Raw genomic sequence first — 21,494 nt, 5'->3', positions numbered from 1 at the left:
TTGACTTTTTTTGAGTAACAGCACACTTTGAGTGTTAAATGCTTCTACCCTTCATCAGAGGAATGGCTAGTCATACCAACCTTGCAAAAACTTTTCTTTGATGGTAACTTTCTATTGATCCTAACTGTATGTCGAGTTTGTCTTAACATATTTTATAATAATAATATATTTATAACATTTTATAACATCTTATAATAAAATATGTGCTTGGTGAACCCTTCCCCAGGACACCTGTTAACAAAAGCATATAGTATAGTGTCTAACCTTCAGAGACTATTGGATAGCTTTTTAAAACACTCTTCCAAGACTGTTACTTTCTTCAGATGAATGATAAGGACTGACTGGAACAGGGTATCTTAGAGGTGTCTGATACGTGTGAACGTTTTTGTGAGTCTTACCTTTACTTTGCTGACCTTAGTGCACAGCCGTGCAAGTAGATGAACTGTCACAGATAGAGGGTTGTAAACCTGTGCTGCCAGCATGTGAGTAGGGGTGGGGAAGAGAGGAACCTCTTAAACCGGCTTTGCCTTTGTGGAGATCGCAACAGTGAACTTCATCTACATAGTCCTGTAGGAATTTTGGGCTTGTCCTCCCAGACGAGTATGTATGTGATGATCTTTTAGCACATAAACGATTGTAGTGGTATCAGTGTAATTATTCAAATGTATAAGGTTATATGCCTATAAATACAAAGCCTGCTTTTTTTGTTTTCTCCCATTTCACCAATGAAATTTATGAATGCATTAATTTATGAATGCAAGTAGCTAAAGAAATAGTAATGATAAGATCAATAAGCATAAGAAAAGACAACTGAAACTACAAAACCATATGCTGATATATATATATATATTTATGGCACTTGCACTGGAAGCCTAAAAGGAATTTCAAGTCTATGTTTGCAATTAATTTGTCATACAAAGAAATAAAAAGAAACAAGAATACTTTTTAAAATACAGTATATTTCCTGCAGTTTGAATTTCCTCTTTTTGAATTGAGAATTACAGCTTTTAATATTGCCAGGGAGAGAACAGACAAATTTGGAGTCCAGGAACACTTCTGATTTAATAGTTACTCAGTTTAAATACATTGGTAGCATCCACTAACAACAAATTCTATTGAATAATTATTTAAAAAAAAAAAGTAAATTTCTTATTCTAAAATAAGAATTATAAAATGAGTTTCACAGTACTAAAACAGTTTTTTTCCATTGTAACCAACGAAAAAAACATCTTTAACCATTTTGTGGTGTAAGCTGCAAAATACTGTGTAGTGACCTAAAGCTGTTTTTTTTGAGGGCAAAATTAATATTCAGTGCAATGAGAAAGACAGTGCTCATATTTTTTATTTTGACATTAGATACATCATAGTGGTTTTAATTTGGATTGCTGACTTCGCTTTGTGAAGAGTAGTATGTCTTGAGCTCTGTGGATCTGTATTCAAGTAGATTAAATTCTGTCCTGCTGAGCATTACAGAAAACCAAGATTACAGAACACTCTCGGAACATACGTCTGCTTTCCAAAAGATACTATGGTTTGGCTTACTAATATAAAACATGTTTAGAATAGTTATTTTGAGTAGCAGTAATAAGAGTAGATACTAGAATTTATTTGAAACATTACAGGCAGAGATATTGTGTGTGTGTGTGTGTATATATATAGAGATATATAAACCAGTAAATTTGATAGCGAGATATCTAAACCCATTGTTCGTTTCCCCTTATTATAAAATCCTGTTATCTCTTAAGTGACAATATTACCGTCTTGGAAAATGTATGAGTTCTTGATTCATAACATTCTGAGCAAAACAGCTATTTATTGTATTAATTCTTACCCCACGTTTTTTTTTCCGAGGAACATTATTAGCAAATTTTGAGGTTAGAGAGGTACTGACCCAATCAAACACATACAGAGCTTGGACTCTGAGTTAATTAAATATGGGTTAATAACATATTATAAGGAAATCATTGTCCTTATTACAGTTATTAGGTACTTAGTCAAATTATAGCTTCAAAGGAATGCAGAGCATGGAGAACTCAGGACTAAATTATGCATTTGAACCTTAGGCCAGCTTTTACTGTTGAGACAGTTTGCTGCTAAGAGAAATTGTGTGTCATCGAAATTAAATGCCTTTCTGAGGATGGAAGGTTCCAGTTTTTAATGAAATTACGGAGTGTGGTGTAGCGAAATGATTAAAATCTGTATTCCGGGAATGTGGCAGAGAAAAAAAATCAATAAATGTTAGCAAACCTTTGCTGCCTGACATGAATCCTGGGAATGAAATAAACTAGTACAAAAATAACAATTAAAAACGTATCAGCACATTAATTTATTTAGCGTGAGCCTCATGAGACATCATCTTTGGTAATTTTTAGCATACATTGTACTGTGTAATGGGAAGCTTTCTTTTCTCCTATCTGTATTAGGCAGCGTTTTTGCCCTTCCCCCAGTGTCCCTGCATCGCAATCATTGTGCTTGCACTTATTATGTTACAAATGACCGAGGTAAGGCTGACATTCTCATTGCATGCAAAAAGAGCTGCTCTGCCAAGCTTTTTTTCCCCCTAATGAAGCAGCTTTGTGAAATCTCCCCATGTGTTAATACTAATGAAGATCCTCCAGCACAATTAAAATCACAGCCAGAGGCTGAAGAGGAAACAGAAAACAATGGCATCTTTCTGCGTGTACATACTTCTTTGTGCTGAGATCAGCTTTATTTAGAAATAATGTTGATTTCAAAAATGCTCATATGCAGCATTTAACCAGGCAAACGAGCCGAACATATTTTTGAGTTCTTCACATGCAATTTTAAGTATCTCGTACGGAGAAAATGTACTCATTGCGTTGTGGTATAACTTTAAGTCTATGCTGTTATGGTTTATGGAGAGCAATGCCTTGGCTCTTGAAGCGTACTTTAACCCCGGCTGAGTTTGAGACTGTGCCAAAGAAAGAAAAAAAAGGGGATACCACGTGTGTGGATGGAGGACTCGTTGGAGGGAGGCACGGGCTTCTCTCCTCGTTCACAAATAACCCTGGCTAGGTAGTTTATTAACAAAAAAAAGGCGTTAAAAAGCAAACTTGTGTCAATAGCTAGTGAATTTTAAGTTCAACATGACGTGAACTTAATCTCCTGCCCGTCTTATCTTAGTGTAACATAAATTTCACTTATGTAGTTCCCATGAAGTATGAACGGTGAGCGGTGCTTCCACACGCAATTCCCGATTTGCTCGGCTTCTTGAAAACGTCTCCCCTTTGGGGAGACGGGTCGCCTTTTTTCCAGTCGATGGCCACTGTTTGTAGCAGAGCATCTTTTGGTTTTCTTAAAGCCCGGACTTCATCTGCAGTGCAAGATGCCGCGTTAGTACTCGGGGGGGGGGGGGGGGGGACACGACTGCCGCGTTCGCGCCCCGAGCAGGCAGTCCGTCGCCAAAATCGGACCGGGGGCGGGCTGGCGGGCGCCCTTTTGTCGCGCTTCGGCGAGCGGCGGCCGCGTGCAACTTTTCCTCAGCGCCGGGAGCGGAGCGGAGCGGCGCGGGGACTGCGCCTGGCGGCCGGCCGGCCCGCAGCTCGCTGCCCGGCAGCCCCGGCCCGGCGCCGTGACGCGCCCCGCGCAACCCGCTGCCGGCCGCGGCCGCGCGCGACTTTGGCGGGCGGCGGGGGAGCCGCGGCGTGACGTCACTCCCGGCCGGCGGGCCCCAGCCAACCTCGCCGAGCCGCCGGCCTCGCCCGGCGCCGCGCGCGCCCCCGGCGCCGCGCGCGCGCCCCCGCCCGCTCCGCGGGGCCGCGCGCGGCTCCCGGCAGCGCTGGGCAGGGGACGCCTTCCGGCACGCGCAGCCCGGCGCCGGGCAGCGGGCAGAGCTCTCCCGGCCGCGGAGGTGAGGCGGCGGTGAGGGGGGGTGTGTGCGTGTCGGGGGGTCCTCGGGAGGAGCCGGGCCGCGGCGCGCTGCGGGGCCGAGCCGCGGGGGCTCCGCGCGGGGAGCCTCGGCTGGCGCCCGCCCGCCTCGCCGCCGGGCCCCGCGGAGCGGGTCGCGCCTTTGTTGAGCGGGGCCGGGGCCGCGGCCGTGCGCCCCCGCGGGGCCCTGCCCGGGCCGCGCCGCTGGGACCGGGCCCCGGGGGAGGCGGCCGTCGCCGGGCGTCCCGGGACGGGGCGGGGGCGCCGGGGTCCCGCGCGGCTTCCAACTTGGCAGCCGGTGTCCGGCCGGGCCGCGCCGGTCACCTCCCTGCCGGGCGGCTGCCGGCGGCCCTTTGTGTGGCGCGGCGCGGCGCCCGCCGCCGCCTCCCCCCACCCCTGGCGCTGCCCCGCGTCCCCCGGCCCCGCCGGCCGCGGCTGTCAGGCCCGACCCCGGCGGTGCGCGGAGCGGCGCGGGGTGGGCGGCGGGGAGCCGGCGGCGGGCGCGATCAGCGCCCCGGCACGGGCGGCGCCGGGCCCCCGCCTCCCCCGCGCTCCCGGCGCGGCCGAGGCTCGAGGGCGGCGGGGCGCGGGGTCGGCCGGCGGCGGCAGCGGGACCGGGAGCGAGAGCGGGATCGGCCGGGAGCGGGAGCGGGCCCCGCCGCCGCCTTCCTTTGTGCGCTTCGGTCCCTGACGGAGGGAGACGGGCAGCTGCGTCCCTGGACCGAGTTGTTGAAATTTATCCCTTTGTGTATATTACAATATCCTCCATTTTTCCTGCCCTCTAAACAACGAGCCTCTCGCCATCTTGGGCAGTTTGTTATTCCCGAGTCTGTCCTGGCCGTCTCTTTTAGGGGGAACATGTGGAAACCCTGAAAGTCTTTCAGGATGAGACTTGAAGTTTAGGAAATGTTACAGGGACAGACAGTGACGTCATGTAAAGTTTAAGGAGAATTTTTCCAAGAGCATGCACTTTCCCCTGGAATTCATCCCGATCTCAACCACACTTTAAAGAGAAGGGTTCCTAGCTGAGCTTGCACGTCCAGGGAACAGTAAGAGTGCGTTCCTTTGCTACCTTTGTAACAGGTAGAAAAAAAAATATGATTTTGATTATTCCCTCTCCCCTCCCTTTTTTTTTTTTTTGTCCAAGGCTTTCAGTATTGAATTTCTAATTCTTGCTGAATTGTTTTCTTGTTTAAAAAAAAATAATCCAAACTTATGTGAAATAAAAAAAATAGTAATAATCAGGAGACCTATTTATCGAAGGTGAAAAACTTGGTCCAGAATCTTCCCTGAGGAATAAAGAGTTTGTAGCTGGGATGAGGAACATGGAAATACACCGTTTTTCCATTTTGATGTGACACATTTTGGAGGCTTATTTGGAAGCAACAGATATTTTAAGCTTTACTGATAAAAGGTTCCTCTTGGAAAATATCTCTCTATATACGTATTACACGTAGTTCGGGTTTATGTTGCAGATGCTATATAACACGGACAGTAAAGTGTAGCTATTATGCTGAATTCAATACAAAAAAAAACCAACCCTCTTTCACTGCTGGCTATCAGGACTGTGTCAACTGTTATGAAAAGGGAAACAACAAAAGGTAGTGTTATAATTTATTTCTCAGTTACACTTTTTTTTTAACATCTCATAAGTTTCCACGGTCACATGGTAATTCTGGGTAAAACACTGCATAATTGATAAGGAAAACCTGTTGTAGGTAAAGTTCCATTTTTTCATTCTTTTTCCTGTACTCGGCTTACTTGCTGCATATTTACAGTAACACTAATGAGAACATGAAACTGCCTGTATTTAATTTGCATTTCCTTTGTCTTCAAGGGTGGGAAAAGCATTGACAACAGTTAACCTAGAAAGAAAGAGGAATAGCTGTTAGTACATAAAGACTTTTTCTAACCAAGTTGGTATTGAATAATGTATTTACGGTATCCTAAAAGTCATGTTGGAAGAAATGTCAAATATTTACCACAATGTGTGCCTTTTTTTTTTTTTTTAATGCATTAGAAAGAATGGCAGAATTGTCATGTTTGCCAGCAACATGAACCATGAACCTTAGGTAGATGAAAACGTTGAAATAGTTAAAGGCACGTAGAACAGATGGCTCTAAATTATACATGCAGCAAAGGTCTTAGAAGATGTGGCAGATTACAAATGGTGAGCAACAGAGGATAAGCAGTTTCAGAAAATGATAGTTACGATATTTGATGTCTTGTACCTGTATAATAAACCGTGCGTACTTTTGTCCCAGTGCTGCAAAAGCAATAATCTACATAAGAAAATGGTAGCTGAGGTAATTTTTGTAAAGTGTATATAGAGGAAACACTAAGAATTGTTAAGGGATCTTTGATGATAAAGAAGTATTGTTCTCTTCAAGCAGTTTTGTTTTTTGTAATTGTAGCAATTCCTTGTAAACAGTGGAGCATTAATACTGTGTTGTGTTGAAGTTCTTCATAAATAGAACCCTTTGAATAGTAAAAAACAAAAACACCTTCTTTAGAGAATCTGTCAATGCATCCCTTTCAGTAGTGACTCAAAAGTTATTTCTGAACGGCACAAAGTTTTGTGACTAATGTATAGCAGTAGTAGACTAGAATTGCACTGCTGGTATTTATCATCCTACTTTTTTTTAGTTATTATAAATGAAGCTAAATACCGATGTATTGGTTTCCTTTCAGTTTAGTGTTTTCAGAAAAATTACTTGTAAGTCATTTTTGTAGACCGTTGTAGGTTGTCAATTACATTGTAAATTTATTTGAACAGTGTTAGGGGAAAGACAATACATGCTTTGTGATTCTGGGGAGAAAGATGTTTATGAAAATCAGCTAAGATGCTTTGAACTTTCAAAGGATAAATTATCATTATTTTTTATATTATGCAGGGAATAAGCGATGATTTGTCATTTCAGTGGTGAGTCGTTATTTTCGGTAATTATTTAATCTTTATGCTGACCTTACGGTGAGAAGAAATTGCTACAAGACACATTTTTGTCTTGTGACACGCTGAAAATGCCAATAAGAAAGTAATGGAAGTCCTTCTAGGGCCTGTTGCCCTTTCTCTCATTTTCTTTGTTTGCATATTTATTATAGAACTGCAGTGTAAAGGAACAGATGTTTTGGAAAACATCCTGATGTGTTGCTTTTTCTTATGGGAGTGTATAACTGTTCCTTCTGATGCATCGACTTGACAGCTGGTTGATTTCATGGAGCTGCTAAGAAGCCATTAGTGGTGTCATTGAATTGAAACAGAACAGTCACTCCCAGCTTGAACTGCATTTGTTAGTGTCTTTGCAACTTCAGTGTTCTTACACAAGATGTGGAATAGCGCAGTTGCAAAGAAGGGGAGGGAGGTTCATGCTCTGTCTCGTCTCCCCGAATTAGTGGTAGGGAGGTGTCAGTAGTACTTGACTACTTTTAGTTTTATAAGATGCTTACCATGGCATATGCAGTATTTTGAGGGCTAAGATCTGGTGTATTGTGAGGCATAGTTAACACAACCAAAAATGCAATGTCTTCTACACTCACACACTGATACATTAAGGGCATCCCACAGTTCAAGTTACTTCATGGTGATATTTTTGTCCCTAATACAGGTTTCTTTAAAGACCTTTTACTTCTTGGTGCTAAATAGGAGGGGAAAAAATAAAATAAACCTCTTAGAATGTAGTTGTTTTTCTCAGAGAAAAATGTAATAGAGACTTTGAATAAAGATGTAACATAGTACTGAGCATCTTTTTTTTTTCTTTAAAAAAAAAAAAAAGCGAGCAAGTATTCTAATAGAAGATATCAGAAGAGTGGTACTTTGTGTTTATGTCATTTAGCTAATTTGGCCCAGTGAAGATTTCCTAGTCAGTTTTCTCTGAAGTATGGTACAACTTTTGAGTTGTTTTACTGCTGTACATTCAGTAAATGATGTCATGCCATGTTTTAAGCTAGTTTGTGTTCATAATTACGTCAGTATTTCTTCTGATGGCAGGCATCAAGGACGGCAGTGGTTTCTGTGATTATTTACTCTAGATCATCTTAAACATTGACAAAGTGGAATAAATGTATCAGTCAAATATTTTAAAGAAATCAGATATTTCTGATGAGGGTAGCCTGATGCAGAATCCAAGATATAGGTAGAGTTGATCTTTTCCATTTCACAAAAAAAAAAAAAAAAGAAGACATCCTATGCTGTAAGAGAGCATAAAAATAAAAATAAAAATAAAATTTTTATTTTATTTTTTTATGCTGCTACATTTCAGAGTAAAAGTCATTTTACTGCGTTTTTACTGTGCAAGGGTTGAATGAAAAAGTGCATCTTTATTGGGGGTTGGGGGAGTCGAAGTCATTTCCTGCTTACTCTTTGGGACGAGGAACGGAATCAAGGGTACTGTATTAGAAAAATTAGAGAAAGTAAATCCTCCCCACCCAATTTTACCTGCTTTAAAGAAAAAATCGGCCAGAGGTGAGTCACCACTTCTCATTTTAGTTTCTTAGTACTTTTGTGAAGGTGAGAAAGTGTTGGTTTCATTGTTAGACTCTGATGTACCTAAGGATTTAGTCTTTTACCACCATCATAAGAAGTTGATGGTAGAGGTGAAAGATAAGCTGTCTTCACTGTCTACTCTATAGCATGACTAGTAGGTACTTCTCGAAAACTGAAATGCCCGTGTTTTGTTAGTTTGAGAAGTTGCTGCCTGATTGCTTAAGTTGACTGTTGTTTTTTTTTTTTTTTTTTTTTTTTTTTAAAAAAAAGGGACCATATTTTCATCTAGTCTCTGTGGAATGGTAATGTATTTTTCACCTTAAAAATATTTTTTACCTTAAAAATGTATGATTAAGAGCCCAAGTAATAACATAGAAAATCTAATACAAATAGCACACCACTTCATATAATAGATGAATTCAAGTCTTGCCTTTTTTTTTTATCCTTTCCTCTGCCCTAAACTTACACCTGTGTAATGCCCTGGTCTTCAGACATTCTTTGCCAGATAACTAATAAAAATACTCAATGTACTTTTTAAAATCTGTATCAGACTTTTCCTTTCTAGAAAGAAAATAATCCAAAAAATACCTGATTTTACAGTGTGATTTCTTTCCTCCTCATCTCCTTTCCTCCACCTTTCCTCGAGAAATAGTGACTATATTGCTGTGGTAGCATTTAATGAGACCACCAGGTGAAAGAAATGCTCCTGGTGAGGAAGTCTTGTTTGCAGTTCTATAACGTAGCAAAAAGGAAAGGAGGTTTTCCCTGCTTGCTTTAAAAGAATCAATTTATACATTTGACATATTTCCTAATAATAATAATAAAAAAATATCTTTATGTGGATGTTTTATTTTTTCAGATCGGAGGGGAAAAGACAAATATCAAAGAAAGTATCCATTTTAAAATTTACCTAATGGCAGGTGATATCTCAGATGAGTCTCTGAAAAGTATGGGCTTGCAAAAAAGATAGATTAGGCTTGTCAGTGTCCCTGCCCTTTCCAAAGGGGGATGCTTGTTGTCACTGACAGGAGATCTTCCCCTTTGCCTTCCTACTCACGCCCATCCTGAATGTCCTTTGCTGGGTTTAAAGGACACATGACACTTTTCACTTGATGTAGGTCAGGCATTGTAACGAACTGAATGGGTTAAGCCTTGGTAGTTAGCAAGAAGAGATTGCAGAGATTTAGGTAGCCCCTGAGGGGATCATCGTACAAAACCTTAAACAAGTAAACATGTAAAGGCACCACCTGAAAACGTTATCTACCTGATGGAGTGTTTACTATTGTGAATAGTCCCATTGAAACCGATGGGAGTGCTGAGTGTAAGGACTGGTCACCAGAAGAGCAAGTAGATTTAGAAATAATATCATGACTGTCAGACCATGTCATCTTCTTGGAGCCTCAGAACTCAGGAGCTGTTGGAAGGGATGGCAAGGAATTTTCTTTTATGAACAGAAACCCTTACTAATGTGCTCTTGCAAGTTAGAGGCAGCATAAGCTAGATTTTCTTCAGAATATTTATTCAATATGATGGTACAGTGGTACAAAATACTCTGCCTAGCTGTTGTTGATTTGGAATCTATGAAGATTCAGTCTTGGATGAGAAGCTAAAACTTTGAAATCTTCTAGGGAGTTGTTTTTTTTTCCCTTCACTTAGAATATGTAACTAACAAATCTCGATTGTGACATTATTAACCAATTTGTATTGAGAAACTTGTGCGTTTTCAATGCTGAAACATTCTATTAAACAGTGTCTTGCATTTTATCAGATTACTATTTTAAAACAGTGGTTGTTGTTGGGGTATCCAAATATAATCGGGGAAAAAAAACAAACAAACAAAAAAAAACCATAACCTCCTCTTCAGTCCTCAGTGTTTTCTTGCACGAGAGAAATCCAGTTTGATGTTGATTATTGCAGTGGTCCATCTGATGTGTAGTGATGTAATTGTGTGGATTTTGCCCCATTTTCTGTTCTTACACCTTTCCACAAGGATGCACTCATTAATCAAAGACGCTGCACTCCTGCTGAGGGCAGAGAGGTTCATCAAAATTGGCAGCCAGTTTGGTGTAAAGAATGGTGTAGTGAAGCTCTTAACGTGCTGGGACATAAATAAATCTAAGGTCTTTGTATGCAAACCCTGGAGGTTAATACTGTATAATTCAATGTCCTGTCTTTGTTTTTATGATTGATGTTTTAAAATGTTTGAAGCATGATGCAAGCCTAGGAGGTCAGGGCTGACAATGTGATTGGCTGAAGCAAAGAAGTGTCAGCTTGGCTTAGACTTTTTTTTTCTTTCCTTACTTTTTTGCTGGGAGATAATTGTTGTACTGCCTGAGCTTTTATAGGAAAGTTCTAGAGATTGACAACCCCTGCTGTGATAATGGACTTAGTGCATGAAATGCCAGTAGCGTGGTCCTATTTGTTCTGAAGCTTTACTGCTATTTGTATCCTTAACAGAGCTAACGTGTAGAACAAGCAAAAACTACTGGGATTTCTCTGTAGAAATAGTGCTGGGATTTGGCTTTAACATGGATTGCTTGCATATTCTTAATTTAAGAACAGCTGGTTAGAGCAAGCACATAGTCATTTGCAAGCTATTATAAACCATTCCAGTCACACATGGAGGCTGTGATTGAGTGTTTTTTTTATTGATCTACCTGCATTTGAAACCTAGTCACTGCAGCCACAGAGGCCTTTCATTTCAGCCAAGCTTGCAACACAGAACAGCCTCAATATTAAATATTCAATTCTAAGAAAATGTTGAATGATAAAATGTGAGCTTTAGAGAAACAAAATGTAAGGGTCAGCAGTGATGCGCATCTTAAATAACAATTGTTTATGTAAAGCAGCCTAAAAAAATAACATCAACCAACTGCTGTAGTCCTTTGATTTCTTTCAGTTTTCCAAATAAGAAATCATTAGACTTATCCAAGGTTACACTGGTAAAACTAATTGCTGAAATATGCTGTTTTAATGCATTGTGTGCCCAGTGCTTTTGGAGGGAAAACCAGAAATATGAAATGTGATTATATTGCACAAAATGGTGGTGTAATAAGCACAGCCTGTAAATAAATTCTTATTTTGTATGTGTGGAACCAGGAAGATGGGAAGCCATTAAAGAAGGTTCCTTAATGTGTTAGTCAGTCAGTTAAAAATACCTGGAGGAGGACATACAGGCCTGAAAGATGGTCTAGTTTTTCAAGCTGTATTAGTTGATTTAATAAAAGATACTATCTCTCCCTACAGCTGTGTTTTTTTTTTTCCTTCTTTTTTTTTTTAAGTACTTATAGCACTTTTAAAAAGGTTAACCATAAGAAATGTAAAGTAGTGCTTTTCCATTGCAGCACTGATCATTTTTCATCCTTGGATTTACCCTAAAGCATCTCATTGCTTCTTTTCGATGTTGATGAAAGAGCTAGATCAGAGATAATAGTTAAGACTACAGCTGTGTGGTTTAGGAGAAAAGTGAGGCAGAAGAGCAGAGTGCTCCATAGTTCCATTATAAAGCACAGTTTTAAGAGCTTTCAAAGCAAAGAGAATTCCTCTGTCGTCTTATTTAGCTAGTCTAATATTAGAAACAATAGGGTGCCCATTTTTTCTCTTTAAAGGAAATTACTTTAAGGAGGGCTCTAAAGAAGTGAAATGGGTGCTTTGAGCCCTCTTTTTTTTTTTTTTTTTTTTAGTGGAAACACTGAATGGGAGTAGTCTACTTAGTAATCATTGACAATCAGAAAACAATGGACAGTAACTGAAATGTTCTAATCATTTTGTGGGTATAAGGCAGTGCTGAAAGGATACTGTCCCAAGGAAAGTGTGATTGAAACAATTGTCTGAGAAGTGGGAAGAAAGTTGAGATCCATTTTCCTGTATAAAAACAATGAAAGGGTGTAGATTATTGTACCGTTGAACGGCATAAAAATAATGGATTTTCTTCTTCTTGTGTTCAGAGCTTTTGTGTATTAGTACTGAATAATTTGAAAAAATTACAGCAATACATTCCATCAATTCTCCATTGTTCTGACACCTTAGTAGAGAAAACACTGATTGTCAATCATACCTTGAATGTAGTGGAGTAGGATTTGGAACATGGGGTTTAAGCAAAGTGGGTGGATAGGACAGCAATTGCTGTCTTTTTAAGAGGTGCTTTCAGATTTGTATTCCTAAGACTTCAGTGTCATCTTCACTAAGACAAATGCATTTTCGAACAAGAGTGGGAAGTATTGATTCTATAGTTAGTCTTGTCCAGAGGGTTTTCATGAGCTGTTTCTTGTGACTGTATGAAGAAGTCTGTTGATCATGGAATGGAGTAGTCAAACAGCATGCTGGGAAGGAAGGGAACTTGAAGATAAAACTAAAGTGAAGGGCACTAACTAGTAACTGCAATTGTTACAAGTAATCACTTGTAAAAATGCACTATTTTCCCTGGTGTAAGGAACTAAAAGGAATAGATTATACTAGTAACTTCTTTTTTTTTATGGTGTATATAGCAGCTTGGAATACTTCCATGAATTTTTGGAAAGGTTTTCTGTATGTCAGCCTGTTCCTGATTCTTAAGATATATTGGTGATCTGTTGACAAGTCTCGAAGATGCCAGTTAACTTTTGGTGTTAATTGTTATGTTGTTGTGGATATACAGCATATTGCAAAGTTTACTATGTTGATATAAGTGGTTTATTCAAAGATACAATTAAGTGTAGACTTTTTTTTTCAGTTGTATGAATTAATTGTATATTTTGAGAGATCTGTTAGTAACATAACGCCTGTATCATCCAAACAGGCGTGTAAGGGAGGCAACTGCCCTTTTTTATTTCTTTGGCTCTAAATGCTTTATTTACATAATTTATTGTAGTTTTGGTATCTTGTACAGTGCTTAGTATAAATACAGGAGCAGTCACGTAGTGCAGTGATCTGTTTTGTCTGTTTTAGGAAAAGTTTAAAATGCAGTTCAGTGGGATCTCTAACACAGTTAGGAAAGCTGAGTGACTTAATTCGCTTCATACATTGACCTCAACAGAACTGGTCTGCATTCTATTCATTTTTATAAAACTTGGACGGGGAGAAGGGTACATTCTTAAGTGTTTGTTTTCCCTGTTGCTTCCAGCAGCATAGGCGGTAATAGTTGAGTCCTAGTTTAGTTTGGTAATGTGTGTAGATCTTCGTTATGTTCTATTTACATACAAGAATTTTATTCTTTAGCAGCCCCTACAAAGTTTCCGTACGTAATTTGAGTGATTCATAACTCAATAAATCCTTTGTGGTTTACTGCAGAAGTTTGAATAAATATTAAAGAGGTATTTTGGTGCCAAATTTCAAATCTGTTTCTTTATAATAGTCACTTAAGAAACTTTTAGGAAAAAAATCCCTTGCAAATTTCTGTGGGTGACCCAGCACAGAAGGTAGTACAGAAATAGTAAATCACTATTTTTGGTTGAAAATGTCCCTGCAAGTTGTAATATGTTGCTTAGCGTGAATTCTGCTGCTTGTAGAAAGCAGTGACCAACAAATGTTTTTTTTCAGAGTTATTTCAGAAGAATTTTCAAAGTGTACAGAATTGATCTTTATGAGCAAAAGTTGCATTTTTATGTTAAGATTCAGTCAGGCTCAAAATACGCATTGTGAGCACTGTATAAATACGGCATTGGACAGATTGGTAGATAGAGTTCCTACCAGCCTAACAATCAAAGCAACAATTTGGAGAAGTTACCTATATTGTCTTATGTTTCTTACGAGGTCAGAATGTTAAGGTAGAAAGTAAGATTCATGTATCGTTTTGGATGTATGGTGGTATACTACTGTGTTGAAAGGTTTTTCTGACTTGGTAAGAGGGGATATTTGTTTGTATGGCTAATCTTCAAATTTTTCATGTGTATTTTTTAATTCTAAGGTTTGTGATAGTTTACTTAGAGAAAAAAGGATAATCAGTAAATGACTGGTACCTGAGTTGTTGCATGTAGCTGTGGAAGGACATTCACAGAGTCAGATAATGCCTTTTTTTTTTTTTCTTTTTGTGTCGAATCTAAAGTGTTCCCCTCAAAAAGGGGGGAAAAGGGATCTTTCATTTTGTGTCGCTTTAACCATCTTTTTAAGAAGTTAGTTTATTTTGCAGTTGGCGTGGTGATTGGGCTTGTCTAGCCCTGAGCCCACTGGCTGTGACTTATCCCTCTGCAGTATCATAGTTGAAGTTAGATACTACTTGTTTCTTGAAGATCCATACTTATACAGTTACAGTGCTACTGGACAGAAAGATGCCAATTTGATTCTAAAATCTTGTGTAAAATCTTGTATTAAAAAGAGTAAGGGGCATCAGGTTGCTTCATGTATATATATATATATATATATAAAATAGAATCATAGTAAGGTTTGGGTTGGAAGGAACCTTAAAGATCACCTAGTTCCATCCCCCTGCCACGGGCAGGGACCATAGAAACATAGAATATCTGAGTTGGAAAGGACCCCCAAGGATCATCGAATCCAACTCCTGGGTCCCCAAAGGATCGCTTCCTCTCCCCCTCCTCCCCCAAATAAATAAAAAAAAAAAATCAGACCATGTGTCTGAGTGTTGTCCAAATGCGCCTTGAACTCTGACAGGCTCAGTGCTGTGACCACTGCCCTGGGGAGCCTCTCCCAGTGCCCGACCACCTCTGGGTGCAGAACCTTTCCCTAACCCCCAGCCTGACCCTCCCCGTCCAATCTCCACGCCGTTCCCTCGGGTCCTGTTGCTGTCCCCAGAGAGCAGAGCTCAGCGCCTGCCCCTCCGCTCCCCTGGTGAGGGGGCTGCAGGCCGCCATGAGGCCTCCCCTGGTGAGGGAGCTGCAGGCCGCCATGAGGCCTCCCCTCGTGAGGGAGCTGCAGGCCGCCATGAGGCCTCCCCTCGTGAGGGAGCTGCAGGCCGCCATGAGGCCTCCCCTCGTGAGGGAGCTGCAGGCCGCCATGAGGCCTCCCCTTGTGAGGGAGCTGCAGGCCGCCATGAGGCCTCCCCTCAGCCTGCTCTGCTCAGTGCTGAATGATCCAAGTGACTTTAGCCACTCCTCATATGTCTTTTCCTCTAGACCCTTTACCATCTTTGTTGCCTTCTTTTGGACACTCTCTAACAGCTGTGTATTTTTGTTACACTGTTATGCCCCAAATTGCACATAGTACTCTAGGTGAGGCTGTACCAGCACAGAGTAGAACCAGATCATCACTTCCCTTGAACAGTTAGCAACTCTGTTCTTGATGCACCCCAGGATATGTTTGGCCCTCGTGGCTGCCAGGACATGCCGCTGGCTCACGTTCAGCTTGCTGTTGATCAAAACCCCCAGATCCCTTTTGGCAGGGCTGCTCTTCAGTATCTTGTCCCCTAGTCCATGCATATAACCAGGGTTGCCCCTTCTTGGCTGCAGATTCTGGTATTTGCCCTTGTTAAACTTCATATTGTTGGTGATTGCTCAGCTCTCTAATTTGTCCAGATCTCTCTGCAAGGCCTCATCACCCTTGACGGAGTCAACAGCTCCACTCAGTTTGGTATTGTCCACAAACTTGTTTGGGGGTATTTAGGGAAAAGTTGGACGTGGTGCTTAGGGACATGGTTCAGTGGGGGATATTGGTGGTAAGGAGGTGGTTGGACCAGATGATCTTTGAGGTCTTTTCCAACTTTAATGATTCTGTGATTCTGTGAACTTGCTCAAAAAACACTGAACTCCTTCATCCAAACTGTTTATGAAAACATTGAAGAGGATGGTCCTGAAGTGGAGCCCTGGGGAACCCCACTAGTGACATGTCACCTGCCTGATGTAACCCCATTTACAAGAACCCTGTGGGCCCAACCCATCAGCCAATTGTTTACCCATCTTATGTGTATGCTCTTATCTAAATGTATTCTGGTCATTTTGTCCAGAAGGCTACTGTGCAAGACAGCATCGAATGTTGTACTGAAATCCAGAAAGATTACATTAACTGGCTTCATTTGGTTAACTAGCTGGGTGATTTTGTCCTAGAAGGAAATCAAGTTTGTTAGACATGACCTTCCCCTAGTGAACTCATGTTGGCTCTGACTGAAGACTGTGCTGTTCTTTAGGTGTCTTTCAACAATTCCCAGAGTAATCTTCTCCATAATTTCACCAGGCACTGAAGTGAGACTGACAGGCCTGTAATTGCCAGGATCTTCTTTCTTGCTCTTCTTGAAAACTGGGACCACACTTGCCAGCTTTCAGTCAACTGGGACTTCTCTAGATTCTCAAGACCGCTGAAAAATAATTGAGAGAGGCCCCATAATGACATCAGGCAGATCAGTGAGTACTCTGGGATGAATCCTATCAGGCCTCATGGACTTGGATGCATCCAGGTGTAGCAGCAAATCCTACACAAGTTTGGGGTTAAATGGGAGTTCATCGTTCCTACAGTCATCGTCCTTCAACTCATGGGCTGGGGTGGGGTCCCAGAGCCTGTCACTGGTGTTGATGAGATGAAAAATGCATTAAACATCTGTGCTTTGTCAATATCCCTGTTTTTGAGGTGAGCGTCCTCATTAATTATCAGACCAATGTTTGCTCTGGTCTTCCTTTTCCCATTAACATACTTAAAAACAGCCTTTTTTATTGTCCCCCACACTGCTGGCCAGCTTCAACTCTTAATTGAGCTTTGGCCACCTGAATTCCCTCTCCACAAAGATGAGCAGTATCCCATTAGTCCTCCCATGCCACCCAACCTTGCATCCAGTGGCCATACACTTTCTGCCTAAGCTCTCGAAGATCTCTGCTCAGCCAAGCCATCTTTCTGCCCCTCCTGATTGACTCCTGATATTTTGGAATTGCCTGTTCCTGTGCTCTTTAGAGGTGGGGCTTAAAAACCGACCAGCATTGATGGACCCCAGTGTCTTTAAAAGCGGTTTCCCAGGGAACCTTACTAACTAGTTCCCTGAGCAGTCTGAAGTCTGCTCTCCTCTAATTCAGGGTTGAAGTTTTGGTGGCAGTTTTCTTCCTATCACCAGAGATTTTGAATCCAACTCCCTTATGGTCACTATGGCCAAGGCAGCACCTGTCACCACTTCACCCACCACACCCTCCAGGTTTACAAGCAACAGGTCCAGACGGGCACCTTCTAGTTGGCTTTCTTAGTACCTATACCAAGAAGTTATCATCAGGGTGCTTCAGGAATGTCCTGGATTTGCTTGTCTCAGCTGTGTGATATTCCCAGTTGACATCTGGCAGGTTGAAGTTGGGATGCCACCCACTTGATCAGGTTGCTCAATTTTGTAAGAAAATTTTGGGTGTAGTATGATGTCACTATATGCTTTATAGAGTTTGATTTAAATTCTGATTTATTGACGAAGTTTTACTCTGAAAAAATAACAGCCACATGCAGATCAAGAGTAAATTAAGACCTTTCAGAATGTGTTTTCAAACTACCTACTTAAAATCCATGAGATCCATATTGATTCTTTTACCGGGTTGCCTATCTGTACAATAAGTGATGTCAGAATTTGTGATGGCTTGTTTAAAATGTGTGATTTTTCTTCTAGTGAGGTAATTTGAAACAATTATAGTTATACTCTGGGCTGAGTTTTTCTGTTGAGAAATGAAAGTTTTACCATGGTGAAGAAGCACTATGCTTATGGAGAGGTCTGAATGAACTCAAAGAGTCCCAGGATACAAAGTGGCTGCTTGAAATTCATCACAGAGTAATATGGGGTGGTATATATGGAGCAGAGAGAAGCAGGGCATCACTAACTAAACACACATAGTGATGGATTCTAAAATAATTACCTGAAATCGCATAGCAATATTGGAGTCAGTGCATTGTTTGGTTAAAAGTACCAGTTGAGAAGCAGTCAAAATGCAAATTTGACATGTTGCTGGGAAAAGAATAAAGAACAGAATGGAAAACATATAAGCTACTGCATTACTTCAGGTCACCCCGTGTCAAGTAGGAGAAGAAAAAGTAAACAATACTGAAAGGAATCATCAGTTATGGAATGTTTTCCTTATAAGACGAGAGTAAACAGTTGTCTTCATCTTGGGCTATGTGACAAATTGCTATAAACTCATACTTGGCATAGAGAAAGTAAATAAAAAAAACAAATTCTGGACATTTCAAATATGACTGAAATAAATTATTAGAACTAAAATCACCCAGTGAAACAAAACCCAATATTTTGTTAACATAAAACAAGAGCTATTGCTTTCCATGTGATGACTGGTTAAATTGCAGAATCATCCTTGGATGCTGTAGTGACGAACATTGGAATGTACGTAGAATGATCAGGTAAGTTAATATAAGGTGTCTGTCAGTGGCTGCTGAACAGTGATTCAAATGTAACGTTACATTTGTGAAATCATTATACTTGTGATTTCCGAGTGGAGGATCTGTACCTTCATTCAGAATTACTGTTGCTGTTTATATTGTTCTTATAAATGTTAGTGCGGTCTTTGGTAACTTGTGTAGATGAATTAATAGATGCCAAAATATAAAAATACATATATGATTCTAATGACTACAGAGATTTTGTTTTGGTTCTGTTTTGTTTTATTTTGTGAGGGATTGAACTGTAAACATCTTTGGCTTGTGATTGTTTACCATGTTTCTTCAGTCATCTCTAATTGTCCTATCCTTCAGTTTTGTACTCTTTTTGCTCTGAGTTTGTTAACATGCATTCTTCCATTAACATGGTACAGAGTAATTTTATGCAATGTAACTTCAAACCTTACAGATTTTTCCCATATTCCTTGTCTTCTCTATACCCATGTGTGTCTGTCTGTTAGGTATATCACATGTGAGGTCATTAAGAGGTTTGCAACACTTGTGAGCTTAGTCCCCACCCAGGACATTCCAGTATTTGTTTACCTTCTAGAGAACTGGACTAGCTGATCTTTGAAGGTCCCTTCCAACTGAACTATTCTATACTAAGAGCTCCCCAGAATCCGAGAATGGCTGAGATTGGAAGGCACCTCTGAAGATCATAGGGTTCACCCCCCTGCCAAGCAGGATCACCCAGAGCACCTTGCGCAGGATGGCATCCAGGTGGGTTCTGAATATCTCCAGAGAAGGAGACTGTGCAACCTCTCTGGGCAACCTGTGCCAGCTTTCAGTCACCCTTCCAGTAAAGAGGTGCCCTCTCATATTGAGATGGAACCTCCTGTGCTTCAGTTTGTGCCTGTTGCCTCTCATCCTCTTGCTGGGCACAACTGAAAAGAAACTGTATCCATCCTCTTGACACCCTCCCCTCAGATATTTGTACCGATGGATGAGGTCTCCCCTCAGTCTCCTCTTTTCCAGGCTCAGCAAGCCCAGCTCTCTCAGCCTGTCCTTGTTTGACAGGTGCTCCTCATCATCTTAGCAGCCCTCCTCTGAACTCGCTCCGGTAGTTGTATGACCCTCTGGTACTGGGGTGCCCAGAAGTGGGCACAATACTCCACATATGGCATCAGCAGGGCTGAGCAGCTGGGAAGGATCACCTCCCTTGACGTACTGGCAACACTCTTAAATTAAGCCCAGCGTTCCCTTGGCGTTCTTGGCCAGAAGGGCACGTTGCTGCCTCCCTCCCAGTTAGCCAGCTGTCCACCAGGCCTGCCAGGTCCCTCTCTGCAGAGCTGCACTCCAGCAGGTCAGCCCCCAGCCTGGACTGGTGCTTGGGGTTGTTCCTCCTACGTGCAGGACCCTGCACTTGCCTTTGTTGAACTTTGTTGAACTTGATGATCAAAGGAGAAAGGTGCTCAGAAAAAAAAAATCAGCCCATGAAAAGGCAGAGTTAAAAAAAAACAAAGAGACCAAAGGAATCCCTTATGTTTTGCAGTGTTATACTGGCAGAGATGTGATTGCAGTTTTGTTCAATCAGAAGCCTCATTTCTTTTTTGTTTTGAGACAGAGGCCAAGTTTAGCAGGGACTGGGTAGTACTCACCCTGAGAGTATTGTAGATGTAATCTCCGCTGCCTGTGGCAACCCAAGACTGAACTGCTCAGAAAGAGAAAAATGGAGAGAGAACAAAAGCAATTCCTGTTCTAAAATAGGAGCCTGGGACAAGCCCATCTATTACGGTGCCAGATTTGCATGAGCAAATGAACGAGGACTATGCATATGACAAAGTATGTGTGTTCTTATGTGGGGTGTGTGTGTGAAGGGTTTTTGCTGAGTGATGAATTTTCGTGCTGTGCAGATTCTTGTATAAATTAAGAGTTTGATGCTCCAGATCATACTTCTCTAGTTATTTTTGCAGACTTATTTTTTGACTTCTCTCCCTCTGCTTCTGATTTTGTAGTTTATTAGCATTTTGGAGTACTTTTTTTTTTTTTTTTTTTTTTTTTTTTTTTTTTGGTGGGTAGCACTTCTACCTAAGCTGTTGTTTATCCTCTCTGTTTGTTTTTCCTGCTGCCATGTGAGTTGCCATGGGAGCAAAAGCAGAACTGGGAACCAGCAGCCAGCAACTGAAGTTGGAAGGATCCTGGCTTAGTTTCTCCTTCTCTTTCCATGGGAACAGATGTTCTAGAAGGGAGGATAATGTAAATACTTAAATTACTTTGGCAACTCTCACTTACCTTTTGTGAATCATCTGACATGGAAAAAGAGCACTTAAAAATGACGTTTTCATTCTGAACGTCAGGGCAAGGCTGTGAGTAGTCAGATTAATGTGTCAGTAGAAAATGTTGGAAAGCAGCTACATTTTAGCTTTTGGGTAATGATTTCAGGATTTGATACATAAATGTGTTCTCTTAAAAAAGATTGTATGCCTTTCCATTAAATCCTAAGCCCAAACATTGTGGACTATGCTGCATATCTCCAAAAATGTCTTTCAGTGATGGATTTAGTTAACTTTCGGTAGATATAAGTAAAATTTAGACCAAACTACAGAGGTGTCGTCTAAGCAAAACAACATGTGCTTTAGCCAAATACAAGATTCTAAAAAACAGTGACATGCAATCAAAACAATTTCTGTTGAAACGTTGTGTGAACAAATGTTTGGACCATGGACTGTATTCTTCTAGGCCTCAACTGTTAAGTCAATCCTGGAGTAGATTTACAAATTCCTAGAGCACTGACTATGTTCAACAATTCTATAACTGCTTAAAAAAAATTACAGGGGTTTAAGAGAACGTTTGACACCATAGACTATTTGCTGTGATGATTTTGGGTAGTTACTGTTGTATCTGA

The 21,494-nt window shown here is 41.1% G+C and overlaps 1 protein-coding gene across 12 annotated transcripts in view; it reads left to right on the top strand.

Moving 5' to 3' along the window:
- Positions 1-3,750: 3,750 nt before the first annotated feature.
- The window catches only part of BAZ2B (bromodomain adjacent to zinc finger domain 2B), a 126,634-nt gene continuing 108,890 nt past the window's right edge, over positions 3,751-21,494 (top strand). For 8 of the 12 annotated variants that reach the window (XM_084288735.1, XM_084288730.1, XM_084288737.1 and 5 more), the window contains exon 1: positions 3,752-3,871. The gene's annotated coding sequence lies outside the window, so the exon portion shown is untranslated. Of the gene's footprint in view, positions 3,872-21,494 lie in introns of all 12 variants that reach the window. The other 4 variants (XM_084288729.1, XM_084288738.1, XM_084288728.1 and 1 more) reach the window with 3 other exon arrangements.

Source organism: Netta rufina, assembly GCF_964035555.1.
Source record: "Netta rufina genome assembly, chromosome: 6".
Taxonomy (NCBI): domain Eukaryota; kingdom Metazoa; phylum Chordata; class Aves; order Anseriformes; family Anatidae; genus Netta; species Netta rufina.
Note: the sequence above shows the minus strand (reverse complement) of the source record. Positions and strands in the feature narration are given on the sequence as shown.